This window comes from Sarcophilus harrisii, chromosome 3 (genome assembly GCF_902635505.1).
Source record: "Sarcophilus harrisii chromosome 3, mSarHar1.11, whole genome shotgun sequence".
NCBI lineage: Eukaryota > Metazoa > Chordata > Mammalia > Dasyuromorphia > Dasyuridae > Sarcophilus > Sarcophilus harrisii.
The window spans coordinates 568,900,772-568,923,438 of NC_045428.1; the positions used below are offsets into that span (position 1 = coordinate 568,900,772).

The 22,667-nt window shown below is 41.5% G+C and overlaps 1 protein-coding gene across 3 annotated transcripts in view; it reads right to left on the reverse strand.

Moving 5' to 3' along the window:
- The window catches only part of KAZN (kazrin, periplakin interacting protein), a 579,480-nt gene that overhangs the window by 33,776 nt on the left and 523,037 nt on the right, over positions 1–22,667 (reverse strand). The gene's annotated exons all lie outside the window — the stretch shown is intronic.

Genomic DNA, 22,667 nt, shown 5'->3' on the forward strand with positions numbered 1-22,667 from the left:
GAGAAGCTCAGGCCAGGTTGCAGGGGCGTTGCCATGACACCCACTCTGTCCTTGCAGGACAGCCAACTGTGCCTCCTTGGGTAGGTGATGGTCCAATCAGAATCACCTGCTGAGGAAGCCCATTTCTAGACCCTGGGGCTGATGAGACCTGGATTTGAGAGCAGGAAAGGGCCTTAGTTCAAAGGAATTAGATCTAGCAAAGATCTCCCCCCTGGATCTCACAGATCCATCCCGGCTCAGTAAGTCAGGAGATAGGGGTACTATTACCAGCTTTGCCCTTAACTCACTGGGGTAGTCAATTGACTTCTCTGCATCCCAATTTCTTTATATGTAAAATGACGGGTAGTGGTGATAGAACATAATTAAACCAGTGCTTTAAAATGTCCCCAAAGGAGAGCTGTGAGAAGGACCATGTTCCTCACTTCTCTGCAAAGTCAGGAGATCCTGGGTAGAGAACACTACATAGATTTTTTCAGTCTGTAGGATTGGCTCAACTCCCTCCCCCTCCTTTTTATTTAAGGGATGGCTCTCTGGGAGGAGGAGAGAGAGTAAGATGGATACGGTTGGAAATATGTGATATGAAAACAAAAGATACTAATACAATTAATTTTAAAATAAGGGGATTGGATTAGACCAGGATTTCTTAACATTTTTTGTGACATAAATTCTTTTGGCAGTCTGGTGAAACTGATGGACTCTTCAGAAAGATGTATTTTTAAGGTATAAAATGAGACACATAGGAAATAGAAAGGAAACTACTTATTTTAAAATAATTATCAATTTAAAAAAATCACAGACCCTGGGTGAAGAACATTTGACTTATATGATCTCTAAGCTGCCATCCAGATCTTAAATTCTATGAATTATTTAATTATGGAGTACATGTCCTCCAAGAAAACTAGAAAGAGTCATACCCCATTATTCTAAGGGACATCAATTTTATAGGAATGTATTTGCTATGAAAGCTCCCATGTCTTCCTTAAGAACAGATCATATTAGACTAACCTCATTTTCTTGTTTGTTTGTTTGTTTTTGGTAGGGAGTTTACTGAGCTGGTATGTCAGAGGTCACCACCAATTTTAGCCAGATATTTCCTTAATTTTTTTTTTAAATTTTACATTTTTCCCCTGAGGCTATTGGGAGTAAGTGACTTGCCTAGGGTCACACAGCTAGGAAGTGTTAAGTGTCTGAGGCCAGATTTGAACTCAGATTCTCCTGACTTCAGGGCTGATGTTCTATCTCCTACACCAACCAGCTGCCCTGTTTTACATTATTCTTGTGGAGAAGATGGTAAGGGCTAGAGAATGGGACAATTACAGCGGTACAGAAATGGCTGAATATCCAGGCCACAAAATACTCTTATGGTTCCATATCAGCTAGGCCACTGGAAGCATGTCCTAGGGATCTGTACCTGGCCTAGTGCAATTTAACATTTTTATTAATGACTTGTATAAAGACAAAGAAGACAAGCTCATCAAATGTGCAGATGATACAAAACTGGGAGGGAGAGATAACACATTGAATGTCAAAATTAGAATCCCCAAAGATCTTGATAGGCTACTATATCAGACTGGAACTAATAAGATGAAATGTAATAAGTGTAAAGTCTTATACTTGGGTCTGAAAACTGATTTCACAAATACAAGAGGGGGGAGGTCTGATTAAATAGCAATTTGACTGAAAAAGATCTGTGGGTTTCACTGGACTGCAAATTTAATATGAGTCTGGTGTTTGACTCATAGGAGGACAGAATAAATATTTGTTGGTTGAGTTAACAGTAGAATTTGGTAGCCAAAAAGATATTGAAAGGTATAAAGTCCTGAAAGAGGGAGATTGTAGTTCTACTGTTCTTCACCCTGCTTGGACCACACCCAAAGTCTTGTTTTCAGTTCTGTGTGTTATCACAGTCAGAAAAAGAATAATAAAGTGGGGAGTGTCCAGAGGATGGAGATAGATAGATAGATGGATGAATAGATAGATGCATAAGACAGATGGATGAGTATAAAAATAGATAAGATAGAGATAGATGGATGGTTGGATAGATAGGTTGATGTGGGGGTCTTCAGAGGATGGAGGCAGTTAGACAGATAGACAGATAAATGAATAGAAAGATGCATAGATAGATATGGATAGATATGAATAAATATGTGATAGATATATAGATTGACAGATAGATGAATGGATAGAGGGATGAATAGATGGATGGACGGATGAATAGATAGATGGATGGATGAGTGAATGAAAATATATAGGAAGAAAGAAAAAGGAAAGAAGGAATGAAGGAAGGAAGGAAGGAAGGAAAGAAGGAAGGAAGAAGAAAAGAAAGATTTTACATAGAGAACTGGAGATAGATGGATACAGATAGATACCTAGATAGATGGTGCATGAATAAAGACAGCTACATATATACATTTAGCTCTATACATATGTATATCTACATATATGTTTGTGTATGTATATGTATACATATATTCTATCTCTGCTATTAAAATATAAACTCCTTGAGGGCAAAGACTAATTTATTTTGCCTTTGTGTCTCCATTGCCCATCACAAGGAATGGTACATGATAGCCACCTACATGCTTGTTGAAAGATTGGAAGATAGAAAGAGAATACTCCAAAGTTTGCAAAGTGCGTTATAAATATTATCCTGACAACAATCCTGGGAGGTAGGTGCTATTATTGCTCCCATTTTACAAGTGAGGAGACTGAGGCTAAGTGATTGCTCAGGATAACTCACGTAAGGAAATGTCTGAGGCTGGATTTAAACTCAGATTTTCTGGACTTCAGGCCTCTTCTCTTGCACCACTTAACTCCCTCTAAATCAGAGAGTAGAACAAGAAATCGAAAGAAAGTGATAGAAAGAGCTACACGTGTATATCTATCTATTTCTCTCTTTTTAAATAAAGAATAAGAGAAATGACAGAAAAACTAATGAATAGAAAACAAGAGAGGAAGAGACAAAACAAGACAGGGTAAGTAAGATAAGATAGGGAAAAGAAAGATAAAGGAAATGAGAGACAGAAAGGTAGGAATGGAAAGAAAGGTAAAAAAGAGAAAAGTAGGGAGAGAATAACTGAGATGATAAAAGAAAAAAAAAACAATTTCAAAAAAAAAAAGAAAATAAATAAAAAATAAATGAGAGCTAAGAGACGGAAAGCCCCAGAGAGTACACAAAAAGAGAAAGATTGAAAGAAATGTCATAGAAAATTGGTTTTGAAGAGAGGTCAGATGTATCTCAAGCCTGGGTGCTGGTCCATTAGAGGGAAGGATGTTTAAATGTCAGGAGCACCAATGGCATGACCTTAAAGGACCGCTGAGATGTGTTTCTGTGTCCTTTGTTTGAATTCTAAATGGAATTTGTTTGGAAGCTTAGTACGAGGTAGGTGAGGTCTCTGCCATGGGACATGATTAGATTCATATGAGCCACAGGGACTTCTCTGATCCAAATAGGATCCATTTCCTTTTCCTGCTTGGAATATCCAGTGCAGGTATAAACTTGGGAACACATTACATAACTATGTTTGAATGTATTTGCATAAGAATATGCCTGGCTAGCAGGGGATTATTCAGGGAATGGACTTGTGGCAGGTTAGGTGGAGGAGAGGAATTGTACAGTGGGTCATTACTGATCTCATGCAAGTGTTGGTCAGACTTCAGCTTGAACCATGTTAATTAAAGAAAACCACATAATTTGGTTCAAAGAAAAAACACGGCCTTTTTAGTAGCTGGGATACACTGATGCACCAAGGGTTGGAAAAGGAGATCAGGTCTCTGGAAACCTTTGAGAATCACAGGAACAAAAGAGCAGAACTCAAGGGAATCATACAAGAAATGTCAACTGATTGAGACCTGAGATCACATAATGTTGGAGTTTAGACTATTAGTAAGAAAGAATCAGAGCATGAGTAATTTGCAGCCAGGGTCATAAATTTAGAGCTAGATAGAAAGGATCACAACATTAGAAGAAACATCAGAGCTGGGAGGGTCCTTACAACATTGGATGTAAGAGCTGAGAGGAACCTTAGAACCCAGGATGCCAGAACTGGGAGGGTCCTTAGAATCCAGGAGGTCAGAGCTGGGAGGGCCCTTAGAATCCAGGATGTCAGAACTGGGATATTTAGAATTGCCTGGGGTTTTTGGGATCATTTAGTCTTATCCCATCATTTCATGAATATGTACGTTAGAAATTGAGGAGAGGGGTGTACCAACAGTGAGTCAGTGGCAGAGCCAGTTCTAGAGCTTGGATTTCCCAGTTCCCAGGGGAACAGGGCCCTCCCTCAGTAGGCTTGTAAGTGTTACCTGTATCCTAAGTTGGAATGTCCCCCCAGAATAGGATTCTCTGAGCAGCTCTATGGAGAAGGATGCTCCCCCAAGATAACAAAATTAATTTCATGCCATCAGAAAGCCACTGTCTCCTCCTGGTTCCCTTGTCTCTAGCTCATGCAAGTCTAGTTCCTCGTTGAAAGGGCCCCTTTAAGGCTTTTTCCAACTCCTAAACTCTGACCATTTTGGATAGGCAGGGAGCAATTCATCCTCTCCACTCCAAGATTTAAAGCCAGGAGAAGGAGGCTCCAGAAGGGGTGGGTGGCCTCTCCTGCCTTGCCTGGGCTCTAAACGATTAATTAAAGGCACTTTTGGAAATGCAAGCATTATAGCTACCGTTTTTATGCCCCAGAATCCCATCAATTCCTGACTTTTTTATTTCGGCTCGTTATCCACCCTGAAAGGAAGCATAACTCATATTTACAACCAGACTTGGCGGGATGGAGAGCCACCTAAATCGGAGTTGACGCAGGCCTGTGCTCAGTCTCCTTGTGGGTACTGGGGGTATGGAGGTATCTGCCAGGCTGAGTGCTGGGCTAGACCAAAGCCAGGGCTGCTCATCCCCATCCCAGATCTGCTTCTTTTGTTAATATTTAATCAGACTGAAGTAGAACATTCTTCCCTTTTTGGCCTCCCCCTTCCCTGGCAGCTGAAATCTGGTAATTAGGAGTTAGGAGCTAAGGTCCAAAAGCCTTCCCCCCTTTCATCCCTAACCTACTACATCAGGAGATGCCCTCTTCTTCCTATGAACTTATTAATATTTAATGTCTTTCTTTCTTCCTCCCTCCCTCCCTTCTTTTCTTCCTTCCTTCCTTTCTTCCTCCCTCTCTCCCTTCCTTCCTTCCTTCCTTCCTCCCTCTCTTCCTTCCTTCCTTCCTTCCTTCCTTCCTTCCTTCCTTCCTTTCTTCCTTCCTTCCTTCCTTCCTTCCTCTCTTTCTCTCTTTCTCTCTCTCTTTCTCTCTCTCTCTCTCTCTCTCTCTCTCTCTCTCTCTCTCTCTCTCTCTCTCTCTCTCTCTCTCTCTCTCTCTCTGTCTCTCTCTCTGTCTATCACTCTCTGTCTAACTCTCTAACTCTCTGACTCTCTCTTTCTTTTCTTTCTTTCCTAGACAACCCCCAGAGTTATCACCTAGTACGTATCAAGAGTCTGAGGGATTTGAAGTCACATCCCTCCTCATTCCAGGGCCATGTTTTACCTATTGTGTCACCTAGGTGCCCCTCATAATCTTTCATTCACTAGCATTATTCTTTGACTTTGAAGCCCCATCCGTTATTTCATCGGCACAGGGAACTCCCAGGTGAGGAAATTCCTTCTAATAAAGCATATGAGTGCCTTCTGTAGAGGGCTTTCTGGGTACCAACAACCACTTGTCTAGGGTCACACAACCAATATGTGCTAAGGTGAGAATTGAACCCTGGGTCTTTCTCCTTGGAAGACCATCTCCACATCACCTCTGTCTCTTACTAATAAGAATAAGAACAATAGTTGACATTTCTTTTGCTTTAAATTTGGGGCCATCCAGGTGAGGTGGTACACACTTGGAACTCTTAGTTCTGAGGATGTTGACAACGACAGATCTCAGAAAATTCTGAACTACAGTGGATTAAAGCCGATTGGATTTAAGTGTTAGCACTAAGTCTGACAGTTTGGTCAGCCCCCATGGGTGGGAGGCCACCAGGGTTTCAAAAACAGAGCAGGGCAAACCTGCTATACCCAGTAACAGGGGCAGGTCTCTTTACTTACATCCTTTGTGAGATAAGGAAACTAAATAAAAAAATTCTTAAAAATTGTGATTTGCTCAGTATAGGGAATTCCCTGTATGGAAACACCAGCTGATACACATTAGCAAATTTTCTGTCACTTAGGATCATGGGAAGAAGGAACTCAGAATAACAGATTTCGTTGGTGGGGTGGGGTAATAAAACATAGAACTGAATCTTAAAACCCAGTTCAGGGTTGACTGTTCCTATATCCTCTGGAGTTAACTCCTCCAAATAGTGAGGCTGTTATATTCCTTTTGCCATGATAAGGGGTTTACATGGAAAACCCCGAATGATGCAAATGGGGTCAGTAGGCAAGCAAAGAACTTGTCAATCAATCTTGAAATGGAAAATTGAATTGGGAAGGCTCTGAGCTCATATTAGAGGGAAAAGAGGGAGAAAACATTGACTGAATGATCTTGAAAAAGCTTCCTTCTCTCTACACCTCCAAAAAAAAGCACCTAGGAATGGGAGGTTTCTCCCTGCTCCCCATCTCCCTAAGGTCAACTTAGGTTTGAAAGTTCTGTTCTTTTTTTTCTTTGCTGAGGCAATTGGGGTTAAGTGACCTGCCCAGGGTCACACAGTTAGAAAGTATAAGAGTCTGAGGCCAAATTTGAACTCGGGTCCTCCTGACTTCAGGGCTGGTGCTCTCTCCACTGCACCATCTAGCTGCCCTCTCTTATTCTTAAAAGGGAGTTTAGAGATCTAGGATCTAGTCCAGAGCTCTTCTCTAATTTTACAGACAAGGAAACTGAGGCCCAGCAAGGAGTGACTTACCTAAGGTCACACAGAACTAAGAAGGAACAGGTCCTTTGAGTCCAAAATCCAGTTCTTTTTATAGATCTGCTCTAAGCGTGGGCTAAGATTAGAGATCATTGGATCATAGACTGAAGCTTGGCAGGGACCTTAGAAGTCTTTTAGCCTAATCCTTTCATTTTACAGTTTTGGGGAGGAGAAATGAACTGCTCAGGTCATCCACAGAAGAATTATGATTCCTCTAATTTCAGATCTTTTCTATGGACTCCAAATTCCAAGTCTGCTGTTATTCGATCAGAGGAGACTGTCCCCTTAACTTGATCTCCCAAGTCCCAGGTAACTGTTCTATAGGTCTAACTTTTGCCATTCAGTGATGATCTGAGAGCTTTATAGCAAGCAGGGCATTTAGATCTTTGCTTGTGAACTGTTTTATGCATATAGCATGTCTCTTGCCTCCCCACAGGCCCAGAGAGGACCAAGATTTTGCCCTTATGTTCTCCTGGGCTTGACCTCCATAACAGAGGCAGGCCTGGGCTGAGGATTCCTGGCATCTGAAAGTTTTTATGTTTTCCAGGTCATATATACCTCCCACCGGGGGGAACAGAGTTCTGTCCTGGCAGAGCTCTCCATCACTGGGAAAGGGGACTGGGCCATATCTATTAGCATACTTTAAGTCAAAAGCTGAAATCTCACTTTAAAAAAATGGAAAGTGATTTTTGTCACTGGATAATTTTTTTTTCATGGTAGGTGCATTCAGCCACCTCCTCCCTGATTCCATGCAAAAGATGGAAACGGTCTACTAATAATTTCTCTAATCATCAAAATGTATTTCAGCAATAATTCTTTCTTGTCTGAAATCTGGTAGTAGCCCAATGAGTACAAGCTCCCTGAGGGCAAGCATTGTCTTGCCTTTGAATTGGTTTTGTCAGGGCTTGGTATACAGTAAGAGCTTCATAAATGGTTTTTCATTAATTTATTAATAGAGTAGGTACTTAATAAATCCTTGTAGAAGTAACAATAGCTAAAGTGAAATGAGCAAAACCAGGAGATCATTATACACTTCAACAACAATACAACATGAGGATCAAATCTGATAGACTTGGATCTCTTCGGCAATGAGAGGATCCAAATCAGTTCCAATTGATCAGTAATGAACAGAACCAGCTACACTCATCAAAAGAACACTGGGAAATGAGTGTGGATTACAACGTAACATTTCCACTCTTTCTGTTACTGTTTGCTTGCATTTTTGTTTTTCTTCCCAGGTTATTTTTACTTTCTTTCTAAATCTGATTTTTCGTGTGCAACAAGATAACTGTATAACTATGTATACATATATTGTATTTAACATATATTTAACATGTATAAGACTGCCTGCCATCTAGGGGAGGGGGTGGAGGGAAGGAGGGGAAAACTTGAAACAGAAGTTTTTGCATGGGTCAATGTTGAAAAATTACCCATGCATATGTTTTGTCAATAAAAAGCTATAATAAAAAAAGAAATAACAATACCAGTGCTCTAAGGTTTGCAAAGTCCCTTACCAAATATTATTTTATCTTCACAATAAGCACAGGAGGAATATTATCCCCACTTAGCAGCTGAGGAAACTGAGGTAGATAAAGGGTATGTGATTTGTTTATGGTCATACAGCTAGTAATCAGGAAAACTGAGGAAGGCAGAAGTTATGTGATTTGCCCAGTGTCACAGAGTTAGTATCTGAGGCTGGATTTGAACTCAGGCACTGGGTTTCCGACCCAGCGCTCAAACCATTGTGTCATCCATCTGAATTGGATGGAAATGTAGAAAGCCTGAAAGTCCGGCTGAAAGACTTGGCTTTGACCAAAATGAAGGTACTGCTAATTATCCAGAATTTCAGAATACTGGCTTCGAATTCTAGCCAAGTACAAGTTGAGGGGAGGGGGGCCTTTACAAGGCTGAGAAATAGCTCAAGGCCTCTCACTGCTTTCAAGGATGAGACACCTCTCCTAAATCTGCTAGCTTTTCTCCTCATTAACAACTCCCTCCTGACTCCTGGCGTCAAGGGCCATGTCAACTAATATTTAAGAGCCTAAGTGTGCCAGGCACTGTGCTAAGTACTGGAGATACAAAGGAAGGCCAATCCCCTCCCCCAAACCCCTCAACCCTCCCCCCTACACTTCTTAAGGAGATGTCATTTAATGGGGGAGACAACACAGTGCGGGAAGGAGGTAAGATTAAGGAGGATTATGGGGCATGTGAGGCGAATCTCTCATTTACATAACCAATTTGTACTTCACTCCAGCTCATAGCTTCTTCTCGAGGAGCATTAAATTTCCCATTCTGCTAAAGATCAGAGATTCCCAAAAATTATATCGCATTTACCAGACTGTGTACCCATTTTCAGAGCTATTTTGGGAGGACAGGGGGTCCAAACCTATGATTTCTTTGGGGTAGGGACTCTCAGTCAGGAAACTTTCCCTACTAATGGCACCTTCTCTGTAAACAATATCTTGGAGAGTATTTCCAAGAGGGGTGGTACCAAACTCATATAGAAATGATAGCCAGAACATAAGGATCCTTGTGGACCTCATATTCACTTAGAAAATCAGATGTTAACATTATCTACACTCTATGGTATTTTATGTATTTTGATAATTATTTCCCAAAGACATTTTAATCTGGTTCAGGTTTCACTCCAGAGTACAGAAGTGATGAGCACCAAGGGGAAAGGCCTTGTTTTGGACACTTTTGACCTAGAGTACTTGGAGGTTCAGAAATTTGCCCAGGGACATATAGGCAGTGTGTGTGGAAGAAGAGGATGGAATCTATTTTCTGATTCCAATGCTGACTCCTTATCCCCATCAGTTAAAAAGTCTACAAATATTTAAGTCCTTCCTCCCTTCTTTCCTTCCTTCCTTCCTTCCTTCCTTCCTTCCTTCCTTCCTTCCTTCCTTCTTTTCTCCCTTCCTTCCTTCCTTTTCAACATTCTAGGAAAATATTTTGATTTTAGAGCTCAAACTCTAAGTCAATCAATCAACAAGTGTTTATTAAGTGCTTTCTGCCTTTCTGACATGCTTGGAAAATATTCCCATATTGCGTTATAAATGTGGTCCTAAGAAGCAGATAATAAAAGTGTCAAAACCAGGATGCTCCTACAGATTGCTTGCTAATTGACTTCACTATCTGATCATTGCCTTCACAAGTAACTTAAATTCCTGGTTCAGCTGAAATATGTGCTCTCCTTCCTTCCCCTCCTCCCCATGTCCAGCTGGTTCCATCATCCACATATTGCCCCTGCTTCAGGAGGCTAATGAAATCTTTATGCCAAGACAATTTCATTTTATAATGTGTTTTCTTATGGTATCTCTTCACAGGCAGATGGATCTGGACTGAAATTCCCCCAAAAAGAATATAAAAAGGTCTTTGTGGAAGTAGTTTTGTCAGGGATGCAAGTCTGTTCTAAACCAGTGTGGTAGGGGGCCACAGATGCAGGATGGTGATCTGGGAACAAAACTGAGAGAAATAAAATTGTTCAGGTAAAGGAGATCAGCTGCTGCCAGAGTTATAACTAGCACTTTTCATGCCCAGGGCAGGATTCCCAGAATATGGAGATGTGCATACAAATCAACTTTAAAAAAAAGCATCTTGAGTAGAGGAGTGGGAGTGGGAGGCATTAGGACATAGCAAAGTTAGTCTGCTACTAAGGTTGGGAATAGGTGGGAATTTATACTCAGAGGGAGAAAATATCAGGATTGGGAGAGACCTTAGAACACAGAATGCAAGACATTGGAGAGCTTCCTAATAATTCCATTTTTTGTTCAGTCGTTTCTGATTTTTCATGACCCCATTAATTTTCTTGGCAAAGATCCTGAGGTAGCTTGCCATTTGCTTTTTCAGCTCAACATACAAATGAGGTAACTGAGGCAAATAGGATTAAATGACTTGCCTGGGGTCATACAGCTAATAAGTGTGTGAAGTTAGATTTGAATTCAGGTGCTCCAAGTCCAGACCTGGCATCTATCCACTGTGCCACCTAGGTGGCCCAATTATAACAAGAAATTAAATACTGAACATTGGCTTTTTCCATCTTCTAAAGAAGAATAAGTGCTACCAGCATCTTCTAAATTTTGACTTCCAGAGACAGAGTCCCAATTGTCCCACCATAGTTATAGCTCTGTCCTGTGTGGCAAATGCAGCTTCCCAACTGGGTTTCCATGTGGGTTCCCTGCAGTTTTCTGCACAGAGGTATGGGGGATTTGTCTAACCACAGGCCTTTTTCCCTGACATGTCTGTTCAGTGCATAGATTGTAGTTCCCACATTTATTTTCCTGTCTTGTTTCTATGGGATGTTCTAGGACATGTTACATTGTTCTCTACTAGATATATTCTGAGATTCTCTGAAGAACAGGGCAGGAACATGTTATAAAAGAACAGACACGTGATTCTGGTCCAAAACTGTAGGATACATCATCTTACTTCTTTGATGTACTCTCTGTATGGGGCTCTTAAACAGTACAAGACCTAGCTATGGAACCCAAATTGTAGGGGAACAAACATGACACATGACCTTGATCAAGTCACTCTCTCTTTCTCTGTCTCTCTCCTCCTCTCTCCTCTTTCTCTCTTTCTTTCCTTTTCTCTCCTCTTTCTGTCTTTCCCTTCCCCCTGTCTCTTTCTCTCTCCTCTCTTTATATATACATGTATATGTAATATATACATGCCTGCCTATATGTATACATAAAAACTATACTTAAATATATTTTGTTTCCTTCGTCATCCTGTGTATTTTATTTTAGACATTATAACACATTATTCTGAGAAGGTGTCTAGAGGCTTCACCAGACACTGCCCAAGGGGGTCCAGGACACACAAAAAAGGTTAAGAACCCCTCCTTTTTAGAATCTCACCTGACTGATCACTCCCAAGCACTGTCCTCTATCATACTGGGAATATCACAAAACCAAGACTGGCTTTACAATTATATACCAGTGCTCATCAGATACAAACAGAGCTTAAAAGGAACAGAGATTTAGACTTCAAAGAGATCTTGGGGGTCATTTTATCTAACTCTTTCATTTTACAGATGAGGAAACCAAGGCCCTGAGGAGTTAAACATTTTATCCAAGTCACATAGCTAATGCAGGGGTCCTCAAACTACGACCCATGGGCCAGATGCAGCAGCTGAGGACATTTATCCCCCTCACCCAGGGCTCTGAAGTTTCTTTATTTAAAGGCCCACAAAACAAAGTTTTGTTTTTACTATAGTCTGGCCCTCCAACAGTCTGAGGGACAGTGAACTGGCCCCCTATTTAAAAAGTTTGAGGACCCCTGAGTAACTGAGTCAGGTTTTGAACCCAGGTTCTGTGGCTTCAAACCTAATATTTTTTCCACTATACCAAGCTTTCTGTTCTAGAACCTTGTAACCTTTGTTTCTTTTTGGCTAAGGAAAGGCCTTGGTTTTGAATTGTATGGTTGGTACTATGGCTATCTTCCCCCCCCCAAACAACCCTATATTAGAATTATTATCAGGTTATTGAGGATCAATCAATAAACATTTATTTAGCACCTTCTAAGTACCAGGCACTATGCTATGTTCTGGATAGTGGAGAATACTGGAATTGAAACTTATTAAGCACCTACTATGATGCTAAGCTCTGAATAGTGGAGAAATACTGGACATTCAATCAAAGATCGATGTGAACAAATGGAGGATTTCCTTTGTGATAGCAAGTGACATCAATAAGTATTTTGAGGGAAATTTATGGTTGGTATTTTAAGGTGTTAGCTTTCAAAAAAAAAAAAAAAAAAAGGACTCTCCTCCTCAGCTTCCCGAAGTAAATTGTTACAAAAATGTTGTATAGGAATTGATCTAAATCCTTCTGAAACCAATTAATATCTTCAATCTATATTATATGCCGGGATAATGGGTTTCATAAACTTGTGGATGACTCTATGAAGTTTGATCTCCTTTTATTTTGTTTCAAAACTGCCTTGATCAGAGCCCCTGGGAGCTGGGGAAGGAAGGGGGGAGAACCAAGAAATCTAAGAAAGGATGGCTGTCCCAGGTCAAAGCTTCTGAGAGATAGAGGTAGATCAGTGGAAGCCTCATTTCTATCCTGGGAGAAACAAAAGAAAATATAAACAAAACAGAGGGAAAAATCCCCAAACTATCTTATTTGTAATATTTTCTGATTTGATGGGAAAACCCCAACATTCTTCTTAGAAATATCATGTGTGTTTTATAGATTCTAATCATATTACAGGATGATTTCTGGTTTCTTAATTTGAGAAATAAAATGGTTGGTGATTTTTAAGAGCTCTCCCAGCTCTGACATCCTGGGGTTCTAAGGGTCCTCTCTGCTCTGACATCCTGTGTTCTAAGGACCCTTCCAGCTCTGACATCCTGTGTTCTAAGAGCCCTCCCAGCTCTGACATCCTGTGTTCTAAGAGCCTTCCTAGCTCTGACCTTTTAGATTCTAAGTTCCCTCCTAGTTTCTGACAGTCCACATCCCCAGCGGCCTTTTAGTAATAAACTCTAGAATTTTAAGTTCATAGTGTTTGTACACAGTAGGAGCTTAGTAAAATGTTAAACTGAATTGAATGTCATTGTTCACTGTCATAAGCAAAAAATCAGCTTCGGAAATAACCATCTGCTTCAGCAAATAACAATTTATGTCTAGAATTATAGGTGAAATAGGCTGATCTATCTTATTAAAACCCCAGGGTACTTCTTAGGGGAGAAAAGGTGAGTCTAGGGGAAAAAGCAATGCCTTACAAGGCTGAGTAATTAGCATTTAGTTGGACATACATATATTTATGTATGTCCCATCTTAATTTTCCATTCAAAGAGAGTAATGTTTGGATAATGCAACATAGTGAATAGTAAAAAATAATTTCTATTTGGCTTTGGGGGCACGATGCGATTTTTTTAAACAACAGATTTACTTTACTAATTATGTTTGGCTCAGGCTTGTGCTAAAATGAGTTCATATTTTCTAAGCCTGTAGCAACAGACAGAGGGAGGGTGGGTGGTAGAGAGAAGTAAGCTAGGGGCAAATACACCACAGAAAGAATCGACACTAGGTCCAGAGTTGGAAGATTTCAATTTTAATCCCAGTTCTCCTACTTACTCATTTTCATTTCCTTCTCTGGGTCTTACTTTCCTTGCCTGTATTATTATTGTATATTATAAAAATCATTATATATTATTATAGTAAATAATGTTATATTATTAATTTGTTCTTGTTCAGTTTTTTTTTTCCCAGTGATGATTGACTTTTCATGATCCTATTTGAGGTTTTCTTGACAAAGATACTGGAGTGATTTGCCATTTCTTTCTTTAGCTCATTTTACAGATGGGAAAACTGAGATAAACAGGGTTAAGTGAGTCATCCAAAGTCACGCAGCTAATATTTGAATTTGAATTTGAGGCTTTCTGACTCCAGATTCAATGCTCTATCCATTGTACCATTTAGTTGTTCTACAATAATATATTTATTTTAAAATATTTTTATTTTTTATTTTATATTTAACATTGATATAAATAATATAATTATTTTATATTTAACTATATGATATTTAGACATACATTATTGTATATTACTTAAATTATATATAATATTGAAATTTTATATATAATATTTATTTATGTTATAAATGTCCCTTTATTAGGAGGGTTAAACCAGATGATCTCTAAAATTTCTTCCAGTTCTAATTCCTATGTATCCTTGAATTGAGAAGTGATTTTGTTTTCTTTCTTATTGCTGATACCCTGTTTATAGAAAGAAACAAGGCTGAATTTGGAGTCAGAGGACCTGGATTCATATCATATCTTGCTTATTTTATATAGGTTCATAGATTAAGAACTAGAAGGGATCTTTGAAATGATCTAGTCTAATTTTTTTTTTCATTTTATAAAAGAGGAAACTGAGATTTAAAGTGGGTTTTGACTTGTCCAAATCCACACAGTTAGTCAGTGGCAGAGCATGACAATAGGAAGTCCATATCCCCTTTTTAGGCTTTAATTTCCTCATATATAAAGTGAAGGAATAAAATTTCCACATTCTACTTCTAAATCAGAATTCTCATCTGTCGAAAAGACAATGACCCAAATGTAGGATTATAGGACTTCTAACCTCCCTGACTTTCATACTTCAGTGCATACTCCCATCTTCTTTCTCTCAAGAACGAGCTACCTCCAAAGGAGGAAGGAGGGACCAGGCCACCTCCAAAGGAGGAAAGAGGGACCGAGCCACCTCCAAAGGACGAAGGAAGAGGTCATTAATATAGCTACTAAAGCTGGTTTAACTCCCCAAAGAGACATGTCTTCTTTACTCAAGGGAAAGCAATTAAGAATCTTCGTACTGGGAATAGTGTTCCAGGTAGCAGACCAGGGCTGGAGAAAGTAGAATACAGCTTATCCAGCCCTTCTCCCCCAAAGAAATACTTAATCTGAGGTCTGGAAATTTTGACATTTTGTTAACTGTATTTCAGTAACATTGATTCCTTTTGTAAAATTATGTATTTAGCTTTATGCATTTTAAAACACTATTCTGAGAAGCAGAAAAAAACAGGATTTACCAGACTCAAAGAAGTCCATGATATCAAAAATAATCAAAAGCCCTGCTGTAGACAATAAAAACAGTAATCTTAGCTGGCATTTACATGGTGTTCCAAGGTTTACAAATGTTTTATGTATGTTATCTTATTTGAACCTCAAAATGACATTGTGGGATAGGTAGGTACAATAAGTGTGAATAGTTTCATTTTATAGTTAAAGAAACTGAGATTTAGGGGTATAGTAATCATTTTGGATTTGTGTTGTTGAGGAGATTTTTGTTTGAGTATAGATTGGACTAAATGTCTGAGGTCCTTTCCGATTCAGACTGATGACTTCACAGAGGTCATATATTTGGCAAGTGTCTGGGGAGAGCAAAAGAAGGGAGTGGTTGTGTCTAAGGAGGAGCTACTGCTTGGTTACCCTGGCTCTTATCAAACCCTAAATAGTCTACACTGGCTGAGGATTCTGGGTCTCCAAACTGAGCAATAGGAGGAGGTATGGTACATGGAGAATATGGGTCTGACATGGAGATGAGGGATTAGGGATACTACTTTAGGCTTGGGGACACTAGTGTCCCACTGCCTCCTGATCTGCTTACCCATGCACTCATAATGACAAGAGACAATTTTAGAACTGTTTTGTATAAGGTTGTTTTTCTGTACTGCAGCGCCCAATCAGCTCCTGGGAAGAGGATATAAGGACCTGGGGAGTATTGTTATGAAGACTTATTAACCTGTGTCTGGAGTGAGATTCTTAAGACAGCTATGGACCTTGGGAAAGGTATGAAGTCATGGCAACGGGCCCTCCAGATCCTCTGGCAGCTGAGTCTTTAACTTCTTCAATCTAGAAGCTTTTCATTTTTATGGGGCAATGAAAAAAGATTGTGAAAGATATTTCTTTGGTCCTAAAGACATTTTAGAAATGGAAGGGAATGAATAAGAAGTAGGCTTTTAAAAATAGAATGTCAGATCTAGGAAGGGCCCTAGAACGTGGAATATCAGAGTTGGAAGAAGCTTTAAAAAACAGAATGTTAGAGTTGAGAGTGTTCTTAGAACAGAGGATATCAGGGCTGGGAAGGTCCTTAGAACAGAATATCAGTCTGAAAGGACTTTTGGAACGCAGAATGTCAGACTTAGAAGGAACCTTAGAACACAAATCTCAGAGCTGAGAGCGTCTTTAGAATATGGAATGTCAGAGTTGGAAAAGGCCTTAGAACAGAATATCTGAGCTGGGAGGACCTTAGAACACATGCTAGATTTGAGAATATTCTTAGAACAGAGAATATCAGAGCTGAAAGGAGCCTTAGAATACAGAATGTCAGAGCTGGGAGGGCCCTTAGAACATAGGATGTCAGAGTTAGGAGAGACCTTAGAACATAGAATAACAGACCTTAGAACATGGAATGTCAGAGCTGGCAGAGGCCTCTCAGGGAGTGTTCGAGGAGTTGGGGAGGGCAGAGCATTGGGCACTCAAGGAAAGACACAGCAAGTCTCTGGAGAATGAAGAGGGATCAGTGTCTGGGAGGAGGTTGCCATAGCAAGCTGTCCCCGCGGCTGCTTGAGCTCTAAAGGATGCAGGGTTTTGTGTTACGGCTGCTCTCTCACAGAGTCTTTGCCGAGCTTCATTTGGAGCTCCCAGGAGGCTAGTCTTGGCAGGACACTTGAAAATATCTACGGTCACTTTCTATAATAGATGTTCTCCCCGGATTTAGGTCTCTTGGCTGTTCCAGAGGGAAGGCTGATAGAGGATTTCCCTCTTTCTGTCCACTTTGCCCTGTTGTTCCCTATTCATTTCCTCCTGCTGCTGGAGGACCCCTGCTCAGGGGCAGGTAGCCCTCCCACCAAGAACCACTGTGATGTCAAGCAAGGAGGGCTTTTAGGACCAGGGACAAGCTGATGCCCAGGTGGCAAATAGCTGTCCATTCTGAGTGCCAATCCCAGCTCTGCCATTATTGCCTATGGGACCTTGAACAGAATGCTGAATCTCTCTGAGCCTCAGTTTCCTCAACTGTAAAATGAAGAGACTGGACTAGAATAGTTTCTGGAACTCCTTGCAGCTCTAATTTCATGATCCTTTGGGTACTTTGGCTTCTACTTTCCTCATATTTAAAATGATCCCTGACATTCAACCCACTAAGTGATGTCTTTGGAAACTGCCTGAGTCAATTCTCTAGAATGCCAGGCCTTTCTAGAGTTTCTAGGGGTACAGGGCACTGCTGCTTCTACTCTACCCATGAGGCTTTGAGGACCTAGGACAGAGATGGAGCCTAAGGCCTGACCATTACCAAAGGATTCATGAAGAGTCTTCCTTTAAGCTTCCCTATTACCACTCCCCTTGTCTTCATTGCCACACAAATGCTTTTTCTTTCTCATTTTCATCCCCCCTCTGTTTTTCTCCCTTTCCCCTACTTATGCCTTAGACACATGAATGATTTCCCCAGAACATTGTTTAGCTTTCCAGGGGCCCCCTGCTGACCTCTTGCTTCTTGGGGCCTCTATTTTAGAGAAGACATAGTTTAGTGGGCTCAATGCTTTGGAAAAAGGGCTGAGGATCATAGATTTAGAGCTGTTGGGGTCCTCAAAGTTGTGTTCCAACCCTCTCATTCTACAGATGAATAAACTGAGGCCTGGGGAAATCATAAAGTTAGAGCCAGAAAGGGTCTCAGGGATTATCATTCCTCATCCCTCTTTTCCATGACACCAATTTCCATTGTTTCTGTCTCTGTCTCATATTTTGCTCTGTTCTCTTCTCTCTCTCTCTCTACTCCCTCCCTTCTTCCCTCTCTCCCTCCCTCCCTCCTCCCCCCCCTTTCTTTCTCTCCTGTTGCTATCTCTGTTTCTCCTCTCTGCTCTATCTTTGTCTCTCCTTCTCCTTCTCAGTCCATCCTACCTTCTCTGTCTGTCTGTCTGTGTCTCTCTTCTCCTTTATTCTTCCCTTTTCCCATTTCTCCTCTCTTTCTCTGTCTCTTTCCTTCCCTCTCTCTCTCTTCCTCCTTCTCTCTGTGTCTTTGTCTCTATCTCTCTCTCCTTCCCCCTCTCTGTCCATCCTATCTTCTCTGTCTCTGTCTCTTTTTGTCTTCCCCTCTGTCCTTCCCTCTCCCTGTTTCTCCTCTCTTTGTCTCTATCTCTGACTCCTCATTTCCCACTCCTTTCCCTCTGTCTCCCTCCCTCCCTCTCTTCCTCCCTCCCCACCTTTTCTCAGGTCTCCCTGTCTTTCTGGGTTGTCTGACAAAATGTAAAGTCCTTAGGGCTTTCTATGGCATGTCACAGTGCTTGGCACACTGTAGGCATTTAATAAATTCCTGCTGATGGATTGTCTCTGCTTCTATCTTCCTCTCCGTCTCCATGTCCCTTTCTGGATCTGACTCTCTCATCTGTGTCTCTATAACTGCCTTTTTTCCCCTCTGTGCCTCTATTTTCCTTTGTGTGCCTTTGTGTCTCCCTCTGTCTATCTCTGTTTCTCTTGTCTTGTCTGTGTATCTGACCTGCCTCTCTCTCACTGCCCGTGGTCTGCTTCCTTAGCCCTAGTCTGTCTCTGCAAACCTTTCTCCCTTATTTCTCTCTCTCCATCTCTATATGTTACTGTTTCTCTTTTTTAATCTTTGTGTCTCTGCTTCCCACCATCAATTAGTCAATCAGCATCTGCTACAACCTGTCCAGTCCTGTGATGGGGATACAATACTTAAAATAAGCTTACATTGTTGCTTATTCTATTTCTGTTTGGCTCTCTCTGCTTCTATGTATCTCCCTGTCTACTTTCTCTAGCTGTCTCTTGCCTCGCCTTTCTGTATCTCCCCCTCCCTCCCTCCCCACTTCTCTACTTTTCTGTTTCTCTGTCTCTTGGCCACCACCTCTCTATCTGTTCTTCCCCATCTCCATCCGTGGTAGCTCCACTCTGTATTCCCTTGCTCTGGTTTTAAGCTACTTATTGGGCCGCCAAGGAGTTGAGTTAGCTTATTAATGGGTAAATGCTACACAGTTTGATCACAGCAGTCCTATCTTTTTCTTTCTGGTTGAGCAACCTTGCTAAAAGGGCTTGGCTGGGGCTGCCCAGGTTCAAGGCTGACTCACGGGGCCTCTTGGGACCTGGAAGTCTGCACACAATAACAGATTCTGAAATGCTTTGGAAAGTTTAAGACATTATATAGATTCCAGGGTATGTCTCTCATTACTGCAGCCACCCACGGGAAGCCATGTTGTAGATGTATATGGGGGGGGGGGGTTCCCTTTTCAGTTTCAGATTGGATTAGATGGTCTCTGAAGTTCCTTCTTTTGATGCTGAGATTCCCTGCCCCCCGAGGCAATTGGGGTTAGGTGACTTGCCCAGGGTCACTCAGCTAGGAAGTGTTATGTGTCTGAAGTCAGATTTGAACTCGGGTCCTCCTGACTTCAGGGCTGATGCTCTAACCACTGCACCACTAGCTTTCCTGATGCTAAGACTTTAAGGCCTATCAGCCTTATTCAAAATTTCCAAAATCTTGGTGGAAATTCCAATGAGGGAGGTCAATAGGACATCACCAACCTTTGGCTCTGGGGTCAGACTGAGCAAGACTAGATTGACAAGGCAGTAGGAGCTTATAGGACCACAGATGGAGAAGGAGCCTCAGAAACCAGCTAGTCTTATTTTTACAGATGAAGAAACTGAGACCTCAGAGGTAAATGACTCGTTGAAGGTCACCCATTCAGTAATCACCAGAGGTGAGATTTGAATTCAGATCTTCTGATTTCAGGACCCATGCTCTCTTCGTGGTACCATGATGCCTCCGGTTTAATAGCTAGATGTAGGAACCAAAATGAGACAGAGTGGCCCAGTGGGAGAAGGCCTGATTTAGAATGCAAACCCAGATTGTCTGGCTGTGTGATGGATATCAGAGAGTTACCTGAAGTTTATCATGTGAAAATAGGGGAAAATTGCCTTTTTAAAATGACTTTCGATAAGAGTTAATACAGAAACATCAGGTTATTTAAGCTAGTATCACTTCCAGGGCGTTATTATCTCTTTGTACCTGCAAAAAGTAAGATACATGGTAGAAATAGCATTATTCTATTTTGCAGATGGGGAAACTGAAGCACAGAGAGGCTAAATGACCTATCCAAGATCACAGAGTAAAGAAACAGAAGAGCTTGAATTGGAACTCAGGTCTTTTGACTGGAAATCAGGGCTCTCTGCACCAGAGATAGTTTATTGCAGGGTGGGAGGCTGCCCAGATATCACTAGCTTGGAGAGGGTATCCTTTTCATCTACAGATAGAACTGGATGGACTCTGAAGTCCCTTGTATTTAGTGCTGACATTCTCAGACCCATCAACCTCATTGCCCAAGTTTCCTGGGAGCTGCTCCAGGACAGAAGTCCCAGACTGAGTGAGAACAGTAGAAAACTACCAGCCTTGGAAGCTGAAAAAAAGCTCTGCCCTCCTTATGTACCTAAGATGTTTCCTCAAAGGAAAAATCCATTTACTGGTGGGCTGGGGCCATAATATCCCACTAGGTCTGCAGTTCAGGGAACATTTTCATTGAAAACATCTGTCTTAGTGGAAAAAGCTCGGAAAATCTGGCGTCAGAGAATAGGGTTTGAACCCTAGTTTGGCCTCTATGACCAAGGCCAAGTCATCTCTCGTTGCCTCTGAGGTCTTTGCCAGCACACGTTTGCAATTCTATGATCTGCGGGGCTCCTAGTCAAGAAGGGAAGGCAATGTTCAGACTATCATACAAGCACCGACAAGCACCGATGCCCCCAAGATCCCCTGTGGCCAATGCCCTCTGGGGGCAGCACTGTGATCTTCAACCTGGTACAAAGAACACTGTGGTCAGCAGGCACATGGCCTCTGGGCATGGCGCTGCTCTTGGCTGCTCCTCAGGTTTTTCCTCTACATTTAGGGAATTAAACTATATGGCTCCTGAGGCTCCTACCAACCTTAACTTTCTAAGTCCCCACCCGGTTCTGACATTCTGTGTTCTCAGGCTTCTCCAAGCTCTGATATTTTATGTTCTAAGGCTCTCCCAGCTCTGACATTCCTTATTCTAAGGGCCCTCCTAGCTCTGACATCCTGTGTTCTAAGGACCCTCCTAGCTCTGGCATCATGGGTTCTAAGGGCCCTCCCAGCTCTGACAGTCTGTGTTCTAAGGCCTTCCCAGTTATAACATCCGGTGCTCTAAGAGCCCTCACAGCTCTGACATCCCGGGTTCTAAGGGCAGTCCCAGCTCTGACATCCTGGGTTCTAAGGGCCCTCACAGCTCTAACCTCCTGTATTATAAGGGCCCTCCCAGCTCTGACATCCTGTGTTCTAAGGACCCTTCCAGCTCTGGCATCATGAGTTCTAAGGACCCTCCCAGCTCTGACAGTCTGTGTTCTAAGGGCCCTCCCAGCTCTGGCATCATGGGTTCTAAGGGCCCTCCCAGCTCTGACATCCTATGTTCTAAGGTGCATCCCAGTTCCAACATTCTAAGTCCCAAGTGCCCTTCTAGCTCTGACATCCTGTGTTTTAAAGATCCTTCAAGTTCTGACCTTCTGTGTCCTAAGTGCTCTCCCAAGCTCTGATACTCTCTGTTCTAAATTCCCTTTCAGTTCTGACATCATGTGTCCCAAGGACTCTTCTAGTTCTCCCAGAACATTCTATGTCCTAAGGCTCTTCCCACCTCTGACATTCTATGTTCTAAGAGTTTTCTCAGCTCTTGACATTTTGTGTTCTAAAGCCCTCCCAAGTGTGACATTCTATGTTTTCTCTATCTCTATCAGTTTTCATCTACTGTATTCTAAATTCCCTTCTAGTTTAACAAATTCTATTAATTTACCCAAATCACAAAGTGGGGATAGAGTTTTATCCTCTGCCTAAGGATCTCTCAGGGCAGGGCCCTTGCCATGGCCTATCTCTTCTATCTTCCTACTATCATTATTTTGTCCTCTGATTTTTACCATTTTCTTCAAAATCTCTCTGGGTTCTATGGAGTCCCAGAACTGATTAGCTCAACCCAGACTTGCTCAAGAAATTTTTCTGCATCATACTCAACAACTGAAGTGGCAGTCCAGCTTGTGCTTGATGCCCTCTGGTGAGAGGGAGCTATGACCTCCTAAATCCCTCCACTCCACTTTTGAACAGCTTTCATGGTATGGATGTACTTCTGTCTGTCGAGCCTAAATCTGCCTCTTTTCAATTTTCAGCCTTTCCTGCTAGTTCTGATTTTTGGGGCCAAGCATATCAAAGCTAACCTTCTTCCATGTGAAGATCTTAAGGACAGCTATCACTTTCTTCAGTGTCCACTTCTCCAAGCTTTCCATTTTTTTAAACTGA